Source organism: Rhinopithecus roxellana, chromosome 18 (assembly GCF_007565055.1).
Source record: "Rhinopithecus roxellana isolate Shanxi Qingling chromosome 18, ASM756505v1, whole genome shotgun sequence".
NCBI lineage: Eukaryota > Metazoa > Chordata > Mammalia > Primates > Cercopithecidae > Rhinopithecus > Rhinopithecus roxellana.
In genome coordinates this window covers 49,130,535-49,151,329 of record NC_044566.1, presented here as the reverse complement: position 1 = coordinate 49,151,329, position 20,795 = coordinate 49,130,535, and the positions used below count along the sequence as shown (strand labels likewise).

At 35.8% G+C, this 20,795-nt stretch overlaps 1 protein-coding gene across 3 annotated transcripts in view; it reads right to left on the bottom strand.

Annotated features, from left to right (window-relative positions):
* The window catches only part of ENOX1 (ecto-NOX disulfide-thiol exchanger 1), a 587,079-nt gene that overhangs the window by 290,385 nt on the left and 275,899 nt on the right, over positions 1 to 20,795 (bottom strand). The window lies entirely within an intron of this gene.

Below are 20,795 nucleotides of genomic sequence, written 5' to 3'. Positions count from 1 at the left end.
ATCTTGGCTAACACTGTGAAAGCCCATCTCTACTAAAAACACAAAAAGTTAGCCAGGCATGGTGGCAGGCACCTGTAGTCCCAGCTGCTTGGGAGGCTGAGACAGGAGAATGGCATGAACCTGGGAGGCGGAGCTTGCAGTGAGCCAAGATCACACCACTGCACTCCAGCCTGGGTGATAGAGCAAGACCCCGTCTCAAAAACAAAAACAAAAATAAAAAAGAAAAATTAGCCAGGTGTGGTGGTGCACACCTATTAATCCCAGCTATTCAGGAGGCTGAGGTATGAGAATCACTTGAACCCAGGAGGTGGAGGTTGCAGTGAGCCAAGATTGCACCACTGCACTCAGACCTGGGTGAGTGAGACTCTGTTGCAAAAAAAAAATTAGGAAATAGTAGTAGTATTGTTGTATAACAGATCATGGGTGTTATCGGTGATGGAAAACGTGTTCTGAAGCTCAGAGGAATTGGAGATCCTCTCTGTTGGGGATGAATGGAATCAAGAAGGCTTCAGTGACGAAGACAGAATTTAAGATCAACTATAAGTAAACACACAGACATGATTAGGCATTTATAGAAATTCTATTATAATTAAAAGCCAGAATATCATATACTTTAGAAAAAAACAGGTTCATGAAATTAGACATTATTTTCCAGGATTTGGTATGAAAGTAGATACCTAACCTAACAACACAGCCAGGTAATAGTACAAAGAAAATCAATGTACTGCTACCAAGAGAGGTACATGATCCCATGGGGTCCTGTTCTATTCAACTGTAATCCAAAATGACACCATGGCTTTTAAAGGAGCTTGGCAAGCTCTAGACATGTCAATTTTAAACTTAGCCTCAAATTTAAATCATAGGGCTTGAGACTCAAATCTCCAATGTGACCTTTCCTGGGTACTGTTCAAGAAAACAGGTCTGTCACTGTGGACAGAAACCACACGCCCTTTTACTCTGGAAAGTATAATGAAAAGATGTACTGTACTTTTACAAGCACAGAGCCACAAAATGATGGTGGCTATAATTCCCTAGAAGCAATAAAAGCAAAGACTGTTTGCTTTGTAACATTCATTTAGAAATGTCTTATTGCATTAATGAACATTCTTCTTGCCCCCATATTTGGGACTTTAATTCAAAAAAAGGTTGGCAGGAATCTCATCATTTATAAATTTAACATATAGTTCCTCTGAATACATTCATTTTGCAAGGGTTCACTGAGCCACACTACTTTGTCCTTGCCAGACCCATACAATATTGCACTGAACAGAGGAGCTAAAAGCCCACAGTGGCTTGAATTCCCCTATACTCTCCCTATTTCCCAGCCGTGGAAGGTCTAATCAAGGAGAGTTCTAGGGTTGAAATGTGTTCAGGTCTTGCCAATGTGATAGTATGACGAGGTACAGCCTTTAAGAGATGATTAGGCCATGAGGACTCCTCCCTCATGAATGTGATCAAGGCCCTTATAAAAGAGGCTTCACACAGCATTCAGGTAGCTGACCCTTCTGTCTTCCACCATGTGCAAACACAGCAATACTCCCCCCCTCCAGAGAAACCATCTTGGAAGTGGAGAGAAGCCGGCACCACAGACAACGGAATCTTCTGGTGCCTTCATCTTGAACTTTCTAGCCTCCAGGACTGTGAGAAAATAAATGTGTATTCTTTATAAATTACCTAATCAATGGTATTTGTTATAGGAACAACAAACAAAGGCAGAAACTGGTACCAGAGGAATGGGATGATGCTGTAATAAATACGTAAAAATGTAGAAACAGCTTTGGAATTGGGTAATGGGTAGAAGCTGGAATGGTAATGGGTAATTGCTGGAAAAAGCCTGTACTGTCATGAATAGAACATTAAGGGCAATTCTGGTGAGGGCTAAGAAGAAGCAGAAGACTAGAGAAAGCCTGACTTTCTTATGGATTATTTAAGTGGTTGTGAACAGAACGTTGGTATAAATATGAACAGTAAAGATCGTTCTGTTGAGATCTCAGATGGACATAAGGAACAGGGTAGTGGAAGCTGGAGGAAGGGCCGTCCTTGTTATAAAATGGCAAAGAATTATGCTGAATTTATAATATATTTTATAATCCTGTCCTAGGACTCTGTGAAATGCAGAACTTAAGAGCAATTAACTAGAATATTTGGTGGAGTAAATTCTGAATTTTCCATTATCTCAGATTGTGAGCATTTGGGAAATTTTCAGCTTGGACATGTGGAGAATAAAAAATAAGTGTATTTAGAAGAGAAAACCAAGGGCATGACCAAGTGACTGTTTGGTAAGGAGATTAACAGGGCTAGAAGAAAACCAGGTGATATTCATCAAGACAATGGACCAATGACCTTAAACACAATTTGAAGATCTTTGAGGCTGCCCCTCCCATCACGGGCCCAGACTGCAAGGGCTTTGAGGGCAGGATGGTTTTGAGGAAGGGACCCAGGGTGCCTGGGGGATCTGGGGACTCACTGCCCAGGGCAATCTCAAGTCTCTACTCCCCATATTCTGGTACAGCATTCCTCAGCCTCCCCAGCTGTGGCTTGAGTGGACCCAGCTGCAGCTGTAAACCTTGGCAGCCTCCATATGGTCGTAATTCTGAGGCTTACAGAGTGCAAGAGCCATGAGGCACAGCTACTTCCGCCGAGATGTCAAAGGATGTCTCAGGCAGCCTTGGGACCTAGGCAGGAACTTGCTTGCCACAAAGGTGGGGCCATGGCAGAGACCCTTCACTAGCGCAATGACTAGTGGAACTGTGGGGTCAGAGCCACTGCAGAGAGGCCTCAGTAGGGCAATCCTTAGTGCAGCCATGGGAGCAGCTTCACTCATAAAATCCCATTATTGTAGAGCCACAGCATGCATCTCCAGCCTGAGAGAACTCCAACCAATGAGAGCTTCTTCATGGGCTATGCTCAACAATGTTGTCATAGAAAGGTCTCCTGGAGCCTTGGAGACCCAACCCACCCCAGTGTGTCTTGAAGGGAAGACACGAAGTAAAAGATTACTTTCAAGTCTTAAGATGTAATGTTTGCCTTGTTGGGTTTTAGACTTGGGACCTGTTACCCCTTTCTTCTTTGCTATTTCTCCCTTTTGGAATGGAAATGTCTATCCAATGTCTGTCCCATCATTGTATCTTACTTTATTTTTGAGACAGAATCTTGCTCTGTTGCCCAGGCTGGAATACAGTGTCAGGATGTCGGCTCACAGAAACCTCTACCTCCTGGGTTTAAGCGTTTCTCCTGCCTCAGCTTCCTGAGTAGCCTCCTGAGTAGACAGGTGCTTGCCCCCATACCCGGCTAAAGTTTTTGTGTTTTTGGTAGAGACAGGGTTTCGTCATGTTGGCCAGGCTGGTCTCGAACTCCAGGCCTCAAAGTGATCCACCTGCCTCGGCCTCCCAAAGTGCTGGGATTACAGGCATAATCCATTGTGCACAGTCCCATCATTGTATTAATATTTTAGAAGCGCATAACTTGTTTAACTTCACAGGTTCATAGCAAGAGAGCAATTTGCCTTGAGATAAATTGTGCCTTGAGTCTCACCCATATAGGATTTAGATGTGACTCTGGATTTTAGATCCTATCAGTTCTATCTCAAAGGTCAAGGTTCTCCAAAGAAACAGAACCAACGGGGTGGGGGGGCGGGGCGGGGGGAGAGGGAGAGAGAGAGAGAGAATTTAAGATATTTTAAGGAATTAGCTCATGTAGTTATGGGCACTGGCAAGTCCAAAATCTACAGGGTAGGCCAGCAGGCTGGAGATTTAGGGAAGAGTTAATATTACAGCTCAAATCCAAAGACAGTCTGGAGGCAGAATTCCCTTTCTTGGGAGACCTCAGTCTGTTTTGCCTTATGTGCTTCAACTGATTAGATAAGGCTACCCACATTATGGAAAGTAATCTGCTTTACTCAGTGTCTACTAATTAAATGTTAATTTTAACATCTTCACAGTAACATCTAGACTGCTGTTTGCAAATATCTGGGTACCATGGCCTAGCCAAGTTGACAACATAAAATTAACTATCACTGCATTAAAATTTAAGACATAAAATTTTAAAGAGTTGAATAAGAAACAATTTATGGTTGGAGAACACCAGATTGCAAGAGGTTTAGTGTCTCAATGACAGAATGAGGCAAGTATTTATTGGGAAAATGCTAAGGTAAAATAAAATTATTTGACTGGTTTGCAATTACAAAATGGACTTTTCTTTGGTACCTTCTTGGAAAGTCCTTAGTAACGTAATTATGTTCGTTAGCTGCTTATAATGCACTGGGGTTAAGTTTTAGTTCTAACATAAGCATTTATCAGAAGTGACCCGAGTTAAGTTTTGCTTATGTTGGCAATTTAAGCAAGATTAAGGCTATTTTTAAGGCCTCTGGTTTTGTTTGCTCAGGAATTTTCAGGCCTGGCCCCATTTTAATTTTGCTTAAACAACAGTTGGGAATCTGAGCATGCCTTAGCTGGGTCCTCCAGCTCCAGATCTCTCATAAGGCTTCAGTCAAAGCCATGGCCAGGCCTGCAGTCATCTCAACTAGAGCAGCATCTGCTCAGTTTGGACAGAATATATTTCCAAGCTCACTGGTTGTTGGTAGGATTTAGTTTCTCATAGGCTAATAGACAAAGGGCCCAAATTTCTTACTGGCTGTTGTCTTGGAAACATCCCTCAGTTTCTTTCCAAATGGGCCTCTCCATAGGGTGGTTCACAAAGTAGCAGCTGATCAGAGAAAGAGGGCAAGAGAGATGTCATGTATCACTTTTGTCATAGGTGACACCCCATGCACCTATGATGCACCTCTAGTTGAGATTCACTATATAACATAATGAGGAGACTATTTCTACTTGATCCAAGGGTTTTGGCCAGAAATAGTCTGTTTTGAGATTACAGAGGATGGTGGGAGCAGATATTTCTGGTGAAGAACTTAGGTCTGATCTTTGGAAAATAGGGAGCCCTTGTAAGTTCTTGAGTAGTGGATGTACATAATTAGAGTTACATCTTAAGAATTATTTCATCTATGCATTCATTCACTTATTTTATTTATTTTTGAGATGGAGTCTCACTCTGTTGCCCTGGCTGGAGTGCAGTGGTGTTAGCTCACTGCAACCTCCATCTCCCGTGTTCAAGCCATTCTCCTGCCTTCTCCTCTCGAGTAGCTGGGTCTACAGAAGCACATCACCATACCTGGCTATTTTTGTACTTTTAGTAGAGATGGGGTTTCACCATGTTAGCCAGGCTGGTCTCGAACTCCTGACCTCAAATGATCTGCCTGCCTGAGCCTCCCAGAGTGCTGGGATTACAGGCGTGAGTCACAGTGCCCTGCCGTATTCACTTTAGTTCAAATGTTTATCTCCATTATAGCCTGAGGATGACTCATTTTGGGCTCTTTTCAGGATGAACTACAAGAATAAATACTAGCTAGAAGTTTATGGTTGATATGATTTGGATGTTTGTCCCCTCCAAATCTCACGTTGAAATGTGATTCCTAATGCTGAAGGTGGGGCCTGGTAGGACGTGATGGGATGATGGGGGGGTGGATCCCTTATGAATGGTTTAGCACCATCCCCTTTGTGATAGGCAAATTCTCACTAAGTCCATGCAAGATCTGGTTGTTTAAAAGAGTCTGGGACCTCTCCCTTTTCTCTCTTGCCCCTGCTCTCATCATGTGATGAACCTGCTCCCTTTTGCCTTCCACCATGATAGTAAGCTTCTTGAGGCTGCACCAGGAGCAGACACCAGCACCATGCTTCCTGTATAGGCTGCAGAACCGTAAGCCAAATAATTTTTGGATTCCTCTCTAATATGGTAAGCTTCATGTTCTGTCAAGGCAGAGACCACGTACATTATGTTTGCAAACAAATCTTGTACTGTGTCCAGCACAGTGCACTACATTCTTATTAAACAAATGAGTAAAAAATAAAGCTTCACCAGCAGTGTCTTCATATAACCTAAGAAAATGATGGAACAGTCCCCCAACTAACTTATTGCTTACAATTTATTTGTACCTTTATTGAAGGTAGCTTTAACAAATATTGTAAGAAGGCACATATATTCGTTATTTCACAATAATAAACAAAATAGTAGAGATGAGACAAATCATGACACATGGTGAGTGACATACAGAGTGGAGTTTTATGGAGTTGGAGAATAAGATGAGTGTGAAATTGAGAATAACAAATTTGAAATTTTGTAGGCTGGTTTAGAGCTATCAGAAGTATCAGATTTGTATCAGATTTCAATTAAAAGTGTTTTTGAAGATGAATGTGGCATCAAAGTTTAGAATAAGAAAAGAGGCTACTGCTATTTGAATAGGTCAATTAGATAGCAGTGGAAATATAAAGGTAGGATTGGATGGAAGAAAAATGCAGAGAAAAAAATTCCATCAATTAGATGAAATGGATAATGAGAAAAAAAGATGTAGTCAAAGATTATAGGAATATTTTGAGCCTACGTGTGGGGGAGATTGTAAGAACACTGATAGAATGTGGGGAGATTCAAGAGGGGAGAGGGTATATGTCTGCATGCTTAGGGAGTGTAAAATGATAGTGACTTTACTTTGAGATACGCCAAGTTTGAGAAATGCCACATTCCTTCCTATGTTTTATGAATACAGAAAATCTAAGTTTGATATATCTTTCACCAAAGATCAATAGAGACTATCAAAGACTAGCTTTAATTTATTGTTCAGTGAGTATAATATATGGTAAAATGCACTGATTTTAGGTGTACAGTTCACCAAGCTTTGATAAATATACCTTCCCAAGTAACCTACACACAAGTCAAGATACAAAACATTTCCATCACCCCAGAAAGTTTCCTTCTAGTCAAGCCCCACTCAAATGTGAAATTCCAATGTCTATCACCATAAATGCCTTTGCCTATACTTGAACTTCGTATATAATCATACAATATACCATATAGTATATGTTCTTTTATGCCTGGTTCCTTTTGTTCAAGGTAACGATTACAATTCTTCTTAAATCTTCCAGTAGTTAATTCATAAGTATTCCATTGTATAAATGACTAGTAACCTACTACATATAATATTACATTATATGAATTTACCATAACTTATCCATTCTTCTGTCTATGGTCATTTGGCTTGATCCAGTACTTGGCTATTAACAAACAAAGCTATTATGAACATTCTTATCAAGGCTTTATGTTCTTATACAAAGCCATATATCCTTTCATTCTTAAGTAAATAGGTGTGAGGTTGCCAGGGCATAGTTAAGATACATGTTTAAGTTTATAAGGACCCATTCGTTTTCAAAAATTGCTGTAATATGTTATACCCTCAGGAGCACAGTACAAGAATTTCGGTATTACCATGTCCTCACCAATGTTTAGTGAGCTCAGTCCGTTTATTTTTAGCTTTTTCTCATGGATGTGAAGTGGTACTTAAATTTGCATTTCCCTCATGGCTAGTGATGTCATTATTATGCCTTCAAATGTTTATTAAACATTCTTATCTTCTCTTGTGAAGGTTCGTTTAAGTAATTTGTCAATTGGAAGAAATATTTTCTTTGTATTTTTTGAGTTGTAAAGGTTTGTTATATATTCTATATTCAATTCCTTTTTCATACATATGTATTGCAAACTATTAATATTTTCCCTCTCTGTGGCTTACCTATTAAAAAAATTTTTATAGGGCCTCTTTAATGTTTGTGGAGTACAGTTTACTGATTTTTTTCTATAATGTGAGTGCTTTTAGTATCCTAAGAAATAGTTATCATCTTTTGACTTTTTCTAGAAATCTTACAAAGTTTACTTTCATGTAAAGATCTAATTCAAAGTATATACTTTGAATCAATTTTTGTGTATGGCCTGAAGAAGGTGTTAAGGTTCATTTTGTTTCAATAGTTAAAAGAATTGCTCTAGCAACTGACTCTCTCTCTCTCTCTCTCTCTCTCTCTCTCTCTCTCTCTCTCCCTCCCTCTCTTTTTTTTCAAGAGACAGGATCTTACTCTGGTTGCCCAGGCTACAGTGCAGTAGTACAGTTCTTTTATGCAGGCATAAAAGAACATATACTATGCAACGATCATAGCTCACTGTAACCTAGTACCCCTGAGCTCAAGCAATCCTGCCTCAGCCTCCCAAGTAGCTGGAACTACTGATGTGCGCCACCATGCTCAGCTACTTTGACTATTTATTTAGAGATAGGGTCTCACTATGTTGCCCAGGCTGGTCTCAGACTCCTGGGCTCAAGCAATTCTCCCACCTCGGCCTCCCACAGTGTTGGGATTATAGGCGTGAGTCACCACACCCAGTCTCCATTTCTTAATGAGCCTTTCTCCTATATGTAACAAAATTGCTTTGTTATTAAATCAATTTACTGTATAAGTCTGTGTCTATTCATGACAACATATTTTGTTCCATTGATCAATTTGTCTATCCTTTTCTAATACCATATTTTCTTATCAATGCTTTTATAGAAGTCTTGAAATCAGAAACCTAGTCCCCCAACACTGTCATTCTTTTTCCAAAATAATTTGACAGTAATAAGTCCTTATAATTCTGTATAAATTTTAGAACCAATTTATCAATTTCCACCAAAAAAAATCAAACTTTTGGAACTGTGTTAAACATACACATATTTTGAAGAAAAAAATCTTAATATAGAGTCTTCCATTTGCAATTTCATGTACCAAATGTTTCTTACTGTATAGAAATAGCATTGATATTTTACATTTATCTTGTATCCTGAAACCTTATAAATTCAAGAGATTTTTGCTAAGTTCAAATAGATCTTTTTTAGATTCCTTAGGATTTTCTATACAATTTTTAAAGTAAATTTTTGACTTGCTGTCTCCAAGTATTTTTATTATTCTTTTCCAATCTATATACTTTTTTTTTCTTTTACTGGCCCGACTGCATTGGTTAGGACCCCCTAAAATGTTGAACTGGTGAAAGAAAACACCCATATCTCTTTTCCTGATTTGGAGGGAAGGTATTCATTATTAACATCATTAGTTGAAGGTTTTTCATAGATTCCCTTTAACAGATTAAGAAAGATACCTTTTATTCCTAGTTTGATTGAGTTTTTATCATGATTAGAGGTTGAATTTTATAAAATGCTGTCTCTGTAACTAGTAAGGTAACTTTTTTTTCTGTTGTGGATTGATTTTAAATATTAAAGAATGCATACATACTTGAAATTCAGTTTTGTCAGAATGTATTATTGTTTGTTAATACATAATAACACATCACTGCAGTGATTATGTGTTATTCCTAATTGTATGTTAAACATTTTTGTGTCTATGATCATAAAGAATATCAATGTGTGATTTTTTTAAAATAATGTCTTTATCAGGACTTGGTATTAGAGTTATGAAGCTCTCAAACAATGACTAGAAGTGTTCTCCCCACCTCTATTTCCTGCCTTTGTTTAAGACTGGTATTTCTTCTTAAATGTTTGAAGGAATTCATTAATGAAAGCATCTGGATCTGGAGTGTTCTTTGTGGGAAGGCTCTGAATTATAAATTCAATTTAGTTAACAAATACAGAACTATTCCCATTTTCTGTTTCTTCTAATATAAGATTTAGTAAATTTTATCTTACAAAAAACTTGTCCATTTCATCTAAGATGATTTTGTTACTTGTGGCTTCTCATACCCTATATTAATACTTCCTTCACTTGACTAAACCATATATATTTCCCTGGACCTCCTTTCTTGGTATATTAAACTTGGTGGTACGTTTTCCTCTTCTGAGAGCTTCTCCAGCCCTTACTGACATAATTTTGCACTGCCATGTGTTTTGAATCATCTTTATTCGTTTGTTTTACCTTTGAAAAAGTAGATTATAGTGTACTCAAAGGCGGAAATATCTTAAACTTTCATTATTCTCCATGGAATTTAGCATAGTCTGTTAACATTTAATATGTGTTTCTGAGATTACTGATATGTTCACTGTTGGTTAGCTTGATATCTATTACAGATGTGCTTGGGGCATCTTACAGTAACAGGAAGCATGAAAATGTTTAAAAAATGATAATAATAACTAGAACTGGACACATCAAAGTAACAGGAGCCAACCTTAAAGAGCTCCCAATGGCCAAAACTGCAACAATTTGAGAAACAATAAATAATAATACTGGACTATATACCTCAAAGAATAAAATAATTATCCATGAGTCCATAATATTGTCAATAGTCAACTGAATGACTGAATCAATAAATGGGTGAGAAAAGTATATTTCTTGCAGAATTCTAAATTAAAGATGGAATGAGATAAACAATAACTAGAGGCCGGGCGCGGTGGCTCAAGCCTGTAATCCCAGCACTTTGGGAGGCCGAGACGGGCGGATCACGAGGTCAGGAGATCGAGACCATCCTGGCTAACATGGTGAAACCCCGTCTCTACTAAAAATACAAAAAACTAGCCGGGCGACGTGGCGGGCGCCTGTAGTCCCAGCTACTAGGAAGGCTGAGGCAGGAGAATGGCGTGAACCCGGGAGGCGGAGCTTGCAGTGAGCTGAGATCTGGCCACTGCACTCCAGCCTGGGCGGCACAGCGAGACTCTGTCTCAAAAAAAAAAAAAAAAAAAAAAAAAAAAAAACAACAACAACAACAAAAAAAAACAATAACTAGAACATCTAGTTAGACCTGCTACAGGCAAAACCCAATGATGAATACAAAAAATGAGTGGCCAAAAGCCACTCATTTAACAAGGAGTAGGACAGTTAAAATGACTCAAAGTAGTATCCCTAACATATTAATTACTATGGTGGCTTTTAACATACGTCTACAATTCTTTCATATTCTTCCATCAGGAGATGGAATTTAATTTTTTTCCCCTTGACTGGATGACAGAATTAGTGACTTGCTTGAAACCAATATGGATGAGGAAAGTAGTAATTGTGGAGAAACCTGGCAAGCACCACCTTAATCATGTAATCAAGGTTCACACATCACCATTTAAAGTCATGTTGATATCATGTACCTTTGATATTATGATAAATGTACTTTACCACTGTGGTATTTTCCCCTAATATCCCTAATGCTCTTCTAACTGTGAAAACATATTAGGGAAATAATGAGTGTTCCATGAAATATCGACCATTACTCTTAAATATTGTCAAGGTCATGCAAATCAAGGAAAACCTAAAACCATCACAGATTGGTGGATACTAAAGAAATATGATCTCTGTGGTATCCTAGACTGGATCCTGAAACAAAAAGGGGACACAGTGAAAAACCAGTTAAAAAAAAAAAAAAAAGAGTAAAGTATAGACTATAGTTAATTGTATTGTATAAATGTTAATTTCTTAGTTTGATAAATACACTATGTTTAGGGACAAGCAAGAGTAATTCAGAAACATCTTTGGTAACAGCTATAACCACTACTTCCAAAAAAGACACAGGTTGCCCATAGAAAAATAAATAATAAAGGTCAATATCCACAATACAAAGACCCTGGACACAAATCTACTTACCCACAGACCCTGACACCTGACCCACCCATGGACCTCATCAACAGTGTCACCTGCAGACCTTGTCAAATGTCCTGCTCAGAATCTCTTTCCAGGATTACTTGTGAAAGGCTTTCCCTGCCAAAGGCAGTCTATAAAGATGGAGAGAGTTGACTGCTTCTTCAGTTGCACACACACCAACACAAAGATACAAGGATCACAAAGAATCAGGAAAATGACACCACCAAAAAGACAAAATAAAGTTCCAGTAACCAACCCTAAAGAAATGGAGATCTATAACTACCAGACAAAGAATTCAAACAATTATCTTAAAGAAGCTCAGTGAGCTACAAGAGAACAAATCAGTAAAATAACTGAACAAAATTAGAAGTTCAACAAAGAGATAGAAACCATAAAAAAGACCCAAATAGAAATTCTGGAGCTGCAGTTATTATGACTGAACTAAAAAACAGTTTCAACAGCAGATTCAATTAAGCAGAAGAAAGAATAAACTCAAGGACATGCCATTTTGAATTATTAGAGAAGAAAGAAAAGTGTGAGGAAATCCCACTAGACTTAAGAGCAAGCAGACTAATCAGCAAGCAAGCTAATATATGGATTAGCAAGCGACATCAGCAAGCAAACTAATATATGCATTATGGGACGTTCAGAAGAAGAAGAGAAAAAGGAACAGAAAGCTTATTTAAAGAAATAATGGCTGAACTTTTTAAAACCTGAAGATGAAAATGGACATTCAAATTCATGAGAGAACTCAAATAGGTGAGACCTAAAGAGTTCTAGGAGAAATTAATCTTAAATTGTTAAACATCAAAGACAAATTTGAAAGCAAGAGAAAAATGACTCATCACATATATACATCTCCATACAACTATCAGCAGATTTTTCAGCAGAAATGTTGCAGGCAAGATGAGAGCGGGATATTATATTCAAAGTGCTGAAAGAGAAAGAAAGCTGCCATCCAGAAATACTATATCTGGTAAAAATGTCCTTTAAAAATGAATGAGAGACAAAGATGTTCCAAGACAAATGAAAACTAAGGAAGTATGTCAACACCAGGTCCTCCTTATAAGAAGTGTGAAAGGGAGTTCTTCAAGTTGTAACAAAAGGATACTAAACAGCAACATGAAAGTATATGAAAATATAAATCTTGGCTGGTAAAGGTAAATACACAGACTAATACATAACAATGTATAATGTAATGAAGATGTATAAATTACTTATAATCCTAATATAAAGTAAAAAGATAAAAGTTTTAATAAGTATAACCAAAAATATTAATAATGCACAATATAAAAAGTAAATTATCACATCAATAAAAGTGTGTAATAAACATGAAGTTTTTGTATGTTATCCAAGATATGCTATCTTAAAACAGACTGTTATAAGAAGTTTTATGTACACCTCATGGTAATTACAAAAGTATAGTAGATATAAAAGATAGAATAAAAGCTTATTACTACAAAAGCTCACATAATAAAACAGCAAAAAGGAAGAGGAACAAAAGGACTATAAAACAGAAGACAACTAACAATATAAAAATAGTGTTTTACTTATCAATAATTTAAGTGGATCAAACTTAATATATATAAAATGTATTATAAAAAATAAATATAAAAATAAGATTCAACTATGTGTTGTCTACAAGAGAAGTACTTTACATTTAAGGACACATTGACTGAAAGTAAAACAATGGAAAAAAAACACTCCAAGCAAATAGTAACCAAAATAAAGCAGGGGTAGCTATTTTTATAACATAGAAAATGCCTTTAAGTCAACTGTCACAAGAGACAAAGATCATTATATAGTGAAAAAAATAGTTCAACAGGAAGATAACAATAGTAGTAGACTTCAATAACTCACTTCAATATGGATTGATCATACAGAAAATTAGACAGCTGTCCTGAATAACACTATGAACCAAATGGACCTAACAGAAATGTACAGAACATTCTACCCAGCAGCAGTAGAACAAACATTGTTCTCAAGTGCATATAGAACATTCTCTAGGATAGATCACATGCTTGGTCACAAAACAAATCTTTATTTTATAAAGATTAAAATCATACCAAGTATCTTTCTGACCACAATGAAATCAAACAAGGTATCAATAACAAAAAAAGAGAAAATTCACAAATACATGGAAATTTAAAAACACACTTCTAAACAACTATTGGCTCACCAAAAGAAATGAAAAGGAAATTTACAAAATATCTTGAGAAAAATAAAAATAAAAAATATACTAAAACTTATTGGATGCATCAAAAGAAATGAGGGAAGTTTATAAACAGCTACCTTAACAACAACAACAGCAAAAACTAAAATGAATGACCTAATTGTATGCTTTATAGAACTAGAAAAAGAACAAACCAGGCCAAAAGCTAACAGAAGAAAGAAAATATTAAACGTTAGAATAGAAATAAACAAACTAGAAAACAAAAAAAATTAGAAAATGATAAAACAAATAGTTGGTTTTTTTAAAAGATAAAATACACAAGTTCTTGCCCAGACTAAGAAAAAAAGATTCAAACAAGTCAAATAAAAGAGGGGCCATTACAATTGATGCCACAGAAATAAATAATAATAAACTATTATATATAACAATACATACCAACACATTGGATAACCTAGGAGAAATGAATACATTCTTAGAAACACAAGACCCACCACACTGAATCACGAAGAAATAGAAAGCCTAATTGGATCAAGGACAAATAAGGAGACCTAATCAGTAATCAAAAACCACCTACTAAGTAAAAGCCCAGTATCAGATGGCTCCACAGGTAAATTTTATCAAACATTTAAATAATTAATGCCAATATTCTTAAACTCTTTCAAAAACTAGAAGAGGAAACACTTTCAAACTCATTTTATGAGTCCCGGCACCCCAATACAAACCAAGACAAAGATTCCATGAGAAAAGAAAATAGGCCAAGATCCCTGTTAAACATTAATGTAAAAATCCTTAACAAAATAACAGCAAACCAAATTCAATAGCGCATTGAAAGGGTCATACACCAAGACCAAATGGGATTTATTCCTGGGATGCAAGGATGGCTCAACATATGAAAATCAATCAGTGTGATACATCATATTAATAGAATAAAGGATAAAAATCACATGATAATATCAATAGATGCAGAAAAGCACTCTATAAAATTAAACATGCTTTCATAATAAAAACTTAACAAATTAGGTAAAGGAGGAACTTAACAAAATAAAGGCCTTACAGGAAAAGCCCATAAGTATCATCACATTCAGTGGTGAAAAACAGAAAGATCTTATTGAATTGGGAACAAGTAAGGATATCTACTCTTACCATTTCTATTCAAATGAGTACTGAAGTTGTAGCCAGAGCAACCAGGCAATAAAAAGAAATTTTTTTTTTTTTTTTTTTTACTTTGTAAAGGAAATAATTGGAAAGAAAAAATAAAATCATCTGTTTGCTGATGACATGATTTTACATACAGAAAACTCTAAGAAGTCCATACACACAAAAAGTATTATAACTAATAAATTTAATAAAGTTACAGGTTATAAAAATCAACATATAAAAATTAGTTCTGTTTCTATACATAAACAATTAACTATCTGAAAAGGAAAGTAAAACAATCTTACGTACAATAGCATCAAAAAGAACAAAGTACTCAGGAATAAACTTTACCAAGGAGGTTAAAGACTTGTACACAAAAACTGTAAAACACTGATGAAAGAAATTAAATCACACACAAATAAATAAATAAAAATCCCATGTTCATGGAAAAACTTGGGATATCAAACAAAAATATTTTGATTTGGAGAATATCAAAATGTTCACACTATCCAAAGCAATCTACAGATTCAATGAAACCTCTATCAAAATCCCAGTGGCATTTTTTTTACAGAAACAAAAAATACAATCCTAAAATGTATATGAAACCATAAAAGACCCTGAATAGCCAAAGCAATTTTGATCAGAGGAAAATCTGGAAGTATCACATTTCCTGACTTCAAAATATATTACAAAGCTATAGCAATCAAAAGAGGATAACCTGGGATAAAAACAGGCATATAGAACAATGGAGCAAAGTGGAGAATCCAGAAATAAACCCAGGCATGTAAGATCAAATGATCTGCAACAAGGGTGCCAAGACTAAACAAATGATGGTGGAAAAAGTGGACATCCATATACAACAGAATGAAATTTTACCCTTACTCTTACACAGTACACAAGAACAACTCAAAATGGAATAAAGACTTAAATGGAAGTCCTGAACCATAAATTTTCTAGAAGAAAGCATACAAGAAAAGCTCCATAATGTTGATTTCAGCAATGATTTACTGGATATGATACCAAAGGACAGGCAACAAGAGCAAGCAATAGATATGTGATATCACATCAATCTAGAAAACTTCTACACCGCAAAGGAAATAATCAAAAAAATGAAAAGGTAACTTTCAAAATGGGAGAAAACCTTTGCAAAATGGGGGAAAATAATTTATCTGATAAAGGGTTAATGTCAAAAATATATCAGGAATTCCCACAACTCAATAGCAAAAAAAGTCCCATAAAAATGGGCAAAGAAACTGAGTAGACATTTCTCTGAAGAAGACATACAGGTATATGAAAACATACTCAACAGTACCAATCATCAGGGATTTTCAAATCAAAACTAAAACGAGATATCACCTCATATCTGTTAGGCTATTATAAAAAATAAAAAGATAACAAATGTTGGTGAGGACGCAGAGAAAAAGGAACCTTTATAAGCTGTTGGTGGGAATGTAAATTGGTACAACCACTGTGGAAAACTGTATGGGGATTCCTTAAAGAATCAGAACTACCAGTGGATAGCAGAAATCCTACTTCTGAGTATATATCCAAAGAAACTGAAGTCTGGATCACAAAGGGATTTCTGCACTGTCATGCTCACTGAAGCATTATTCACAATAGGCAAGATTTAGAAACAACCTAAATACCTGTTGACAGAGGGATAAATAAAGAAAATGTGGCATATACATACAATGGGATATTATTCAGCCTTGAAAAAGAAAATCCTGTCATTTGCAGCAACATGGATGAATCTGGAAGACATTATGCTCAGTAAACTAAGCCAGGCACAGAAGGAAAAATGCTACATCATACTACTAATATGAAGAATCTAAAATAATCAAACTCATAAAAGCAGATAGAATGGTGGTTGCCAAGGGCTAGGGGAAAGGCAAAATGTGGAGGTATTAGTCAAAGGATAAAAATGTTTAGTTATAAAAGACAAGTCCTAGGACTCTACTGTATAGTACAGTGCCTATAGTTAATATTTTGTAACACTTAAAATTTGCAGTGACATTATTTGCTAAATCTTACGTTAAATGTTCTTACTGCAAAATAATATGAAACTTTTAGAGGTGATTAATATGTTTATGGCATAGATTATGGTGATGGTTTCATGGTTATATACTTATCTCTAACTCACCAAGTTACATACATTAAATATGTAAAAGTTTTACATTATTCTTACCTCAAAGTGATTTCTCTTTAAAAAGATCAATATCCAAAGCCACTCTGACTTCAAAAGTCAGGTAGATAGTACTGACTCTTTTAGGAAATAAAAGAAACAGCTATCTTTTGGTGAGGTAATATCAAATTATTTTACATTTTAACTTTCAAGCAACTGTAAAAAGACATGAGATTTATACTTTTTTAGATGCTTCCAGTTCAACACGGTAATCAGATCACATCAACTTATTCCATGCCTTCTCAGGTTCCCAAATAGCCATAAATCTACAAAGCCAAAGAAAACTGGAGTGGATGAGGAAATGCTAGAAAAATTCTACGTGACAGAATTGAAGAGGACTGAGAAAGCTACAGCCTAAGTACATGTGAGAAGAAAGGATGATCAAAAGAAAGCAGAAACTTGAGAGAATTCTGTAGGGAAACAACCAGATTTCTAGACTATACCCTAAAAAGCAAGATATCGGGCTATAATCTCTGATACAAAGTTTGCAGTCAAATTTTCATTCTTTTTTTTTTTTTTTTTTTTTTATACTTCGTGCAGGTTTGTTACATATGTATACTTGTGCCATGTTGGTGTGCTGCACCCATCAACTCGTCAGCACCCATCAATTCGTCATTTATATCAGGTATAACTCCCAATGCAATCCCTCCCCCCTCCCCCCTCCCCATGATAGGCCCCTATGTGTGATGTTCCCCTTCCCGAGTCCAAGTGATCTCATTGTTCAGTTCCCACCTATTAGTGAGAACATGCGGTGTTTGGTTTTCTGTTCTTGTGATAGTTTGCTAAGAATGATGGTTTCCAGCTGCATCCATGTCCCTACGAAGGACGCAAACTCATCCTTTTTTATGGCTGCATAATATTCCATGGTGTATATGTGCCACATTTTCTTAATCCAGTCTGTCACAGATGGACATTTGGGTTGATTCCAAGTCTTTGCTATTGTGAATAGTGCTGATATTCCTCGAGAAGAGCAACTCCAAGACACATAATTGCCAGATTCACCAAAGTTGAAATGAAGGAAAAAACCTTAAGGGCAGCCAGAGAGAAAGGTCGGGTTACCCACAAAGGGAAGCCCATCAGACTAACAGCAGACCTCTCGGCAGAAACTCTACAAGCCAGAAGAGAGTGGGGGCCAATATTCAACGTTCTTAAAGAAAAGAATTTTAAACCCAGAATTTCATATCCAGCCAAACTAAGTTTCATAAGTGAAGGAGAAATAAAATCCTTTACAGATAAGCAAATGCTTAGAGATTTTGTCACTACCAGGCCTGCCTTACAAGAGACCCTGAAGGAAGCACTAAACATGGAAAGGAAAAACTGGTACTAGCCATTGCAAAAACATGCCAAAATGTAAAGACCATCGAGGCTAGGAAGAAACTGCATCAACTAACAAGTAAAATAACCAGTTAATATCAAATTTTCATTCTTAAATGTAATTGTATAACACTTACTGACAGACATTTGAAGAAAATCGGAAAGATAAAGAAATCTGCAATCAACAAACAAAAATAACCCTTGAGGAAATTTGAGAGTAACTGAGAGAATAGAACTTTTAAAACTCTAAAAACCTAAACAAGATTTTATTAAATAAATAATCAGACTATTATCAATTTTACAAAAATCAATATAAAGAAAATTGTGTTTAATAATTCTCCCAAAAAGCTTTTAAAAATTGAAAGAGAAATGAAAGAAGACAAAAGACAAAGGATATACAGAATCCAACCAGAAGACCCACTACTAAGAATGCCAAGGAGAATTCCCGATAAGGAAACCAAGGAGAGGAATCAAAGAATTGAAAAGAAATTTCCACAACTGAAGGTCAGATGTTTTCAAAATTAAAGGGCTCATCAAGAGGCAAACATAATCAATGAAGAAAAGAATCATAACCAGATATGTTTTTGTAAGAGTTCCTATAGATAAGTTTCTAAAAACTAAGGAGGAAAAAATTAGTAACTTACAAAGGGACAGGAATCAAATTCTTGTCAACAATACTGGATACTAAAAAATAGAGCAATGCCTCCAAATTCCCAAGAGAAAATTGTTTTTAACTTATATATCTTAATCTAGCCAAATCTAGACAAAATATTAATCAAGTCACTTTCAGATATACAAAGATTCAGAGCATTTACTTCCCACATGGCCTTTTTGGAAAAATTCTTGAGGATGTGCTTTAGCAGTAAATAAAATTAAAGTAAGAAAAGACATTAATCCAAGCAAGAGAAAGGCAAGATGCCTAGGCACCAGTTACCCTAACCTGGGACAGAGGGAGGTATGTAGGAAAAAGAGAATTTCTAAATATTTTATTCTATTTCCTGAGGTGAAAGTACCTAAGAATGCAATAAAGGCAGATTACACAAAGAAAAGTAAAAGCAATTAGAAACTCTAGGAAAAACAAAATGTTAAACAAAATAAAGCAATATAATCATAGTATACAACTTAGATCAGTAGTATAACTACATATTCATACCCATATATTGATTTTTAACCATTAGAATCAACCTACAAATATTACAACTAGAGTTGTAATATATTTGAAAAACATAATATCAACCTTAGTAATTTAAAATTAAAAGCATATATGAGAGGAACTGAAAAGTATTAAAGGGAGGAGTTATAGAAAGAATGATTGTTATGGCCTGAATTTGTCCAAAATTTGAAACTCAATCCTCATTGTGCTGTTATTAAGAGGTGGATGGAGGCTTTGGGGAAGTGACGAAGTCACCAGAGCTCCATCCTCATGAATGGATCAGTGCCTTATAAATGGGCTGGAGGGAACTAGCATAGGTCCTTTTAGCTCTTCTGCCATGTAAGGATATGGCATTTTCTCCTTTTGTCCTTCCTCCTCTTCTATGTGAGGATGCTTCCATGAAAACACACTGTGGATAGAATAGGCCTTCACTAGACATGGGACCTGCCAGCATCATGATCTTGCACTTTCCAAACTCTAGAACTTGAGAGAAGAAACAAATTTCTGTTCCTTATACATCACCTAGTATCAGGTATTTTTGTTATAGTAACACAGACTAAGATAGTCTCATCTTAAAAAGGAATCATTTGATACTGTATATGACTGAGATAGAAATAAAGGAATAAGTATATTCTTCAAACGTATACAGGTAACGAGAACCTTTGGGGTTTACTCTAAAATATTTAGAGGTTTTACTCTCTAAAATATGAGGGTATTTTAGCAATGGGGAGCTGGCAGTACAGATGAGCTAGATATTAAGTATCACAGTGATTATTAAGTCAACAGATAATATTGAAATTTTATAAATCAAGAAATTGTGATCACATACACATGCATATACTTGATTCAGCCAATATTATATCGTTAGAACTATAAAGGAACTAAAAAAATATAAACATAGAAACAGCTAAAAAAAATTATTAGTTTTTCTTTGGGCAGTAAGTCTGGAGGTGGGATCCAGGATTATAGTTTTTCATTATAAGTCCTCCTATACTCTTTAATTTTTAAAAGCATATATATGCATTTATTGATCAAATAAATGTGAAACATATATTAATGTTTAAAAATCCATCTGGAAATCATCCAGCTAGACTAACGCTTCAAAATAATGCAACTCTCAGCATTTAAATAACGTCTTGTTGGTAATTCAGAAACTACTACATTTTAAAGCTCAAACAGCAATGTCTTCTACACATTCTACTCTGTGGTAGAAAATATCATAGCAACATTTTAGAACAGATGATAAACTAGCCTATATCAGGGATATTAGGTGATAAAGAAATAAAACTGTGGTTAAAATATTTGTTAAAAAATATGAGGTGAATAAATGTCTGTCCTAATGAGTCTCCTTACTAGTATCTAACACATGTTAGAGAAAGGGGAACATTGGTCTCTCTGCTCACTAGTACAACAGTG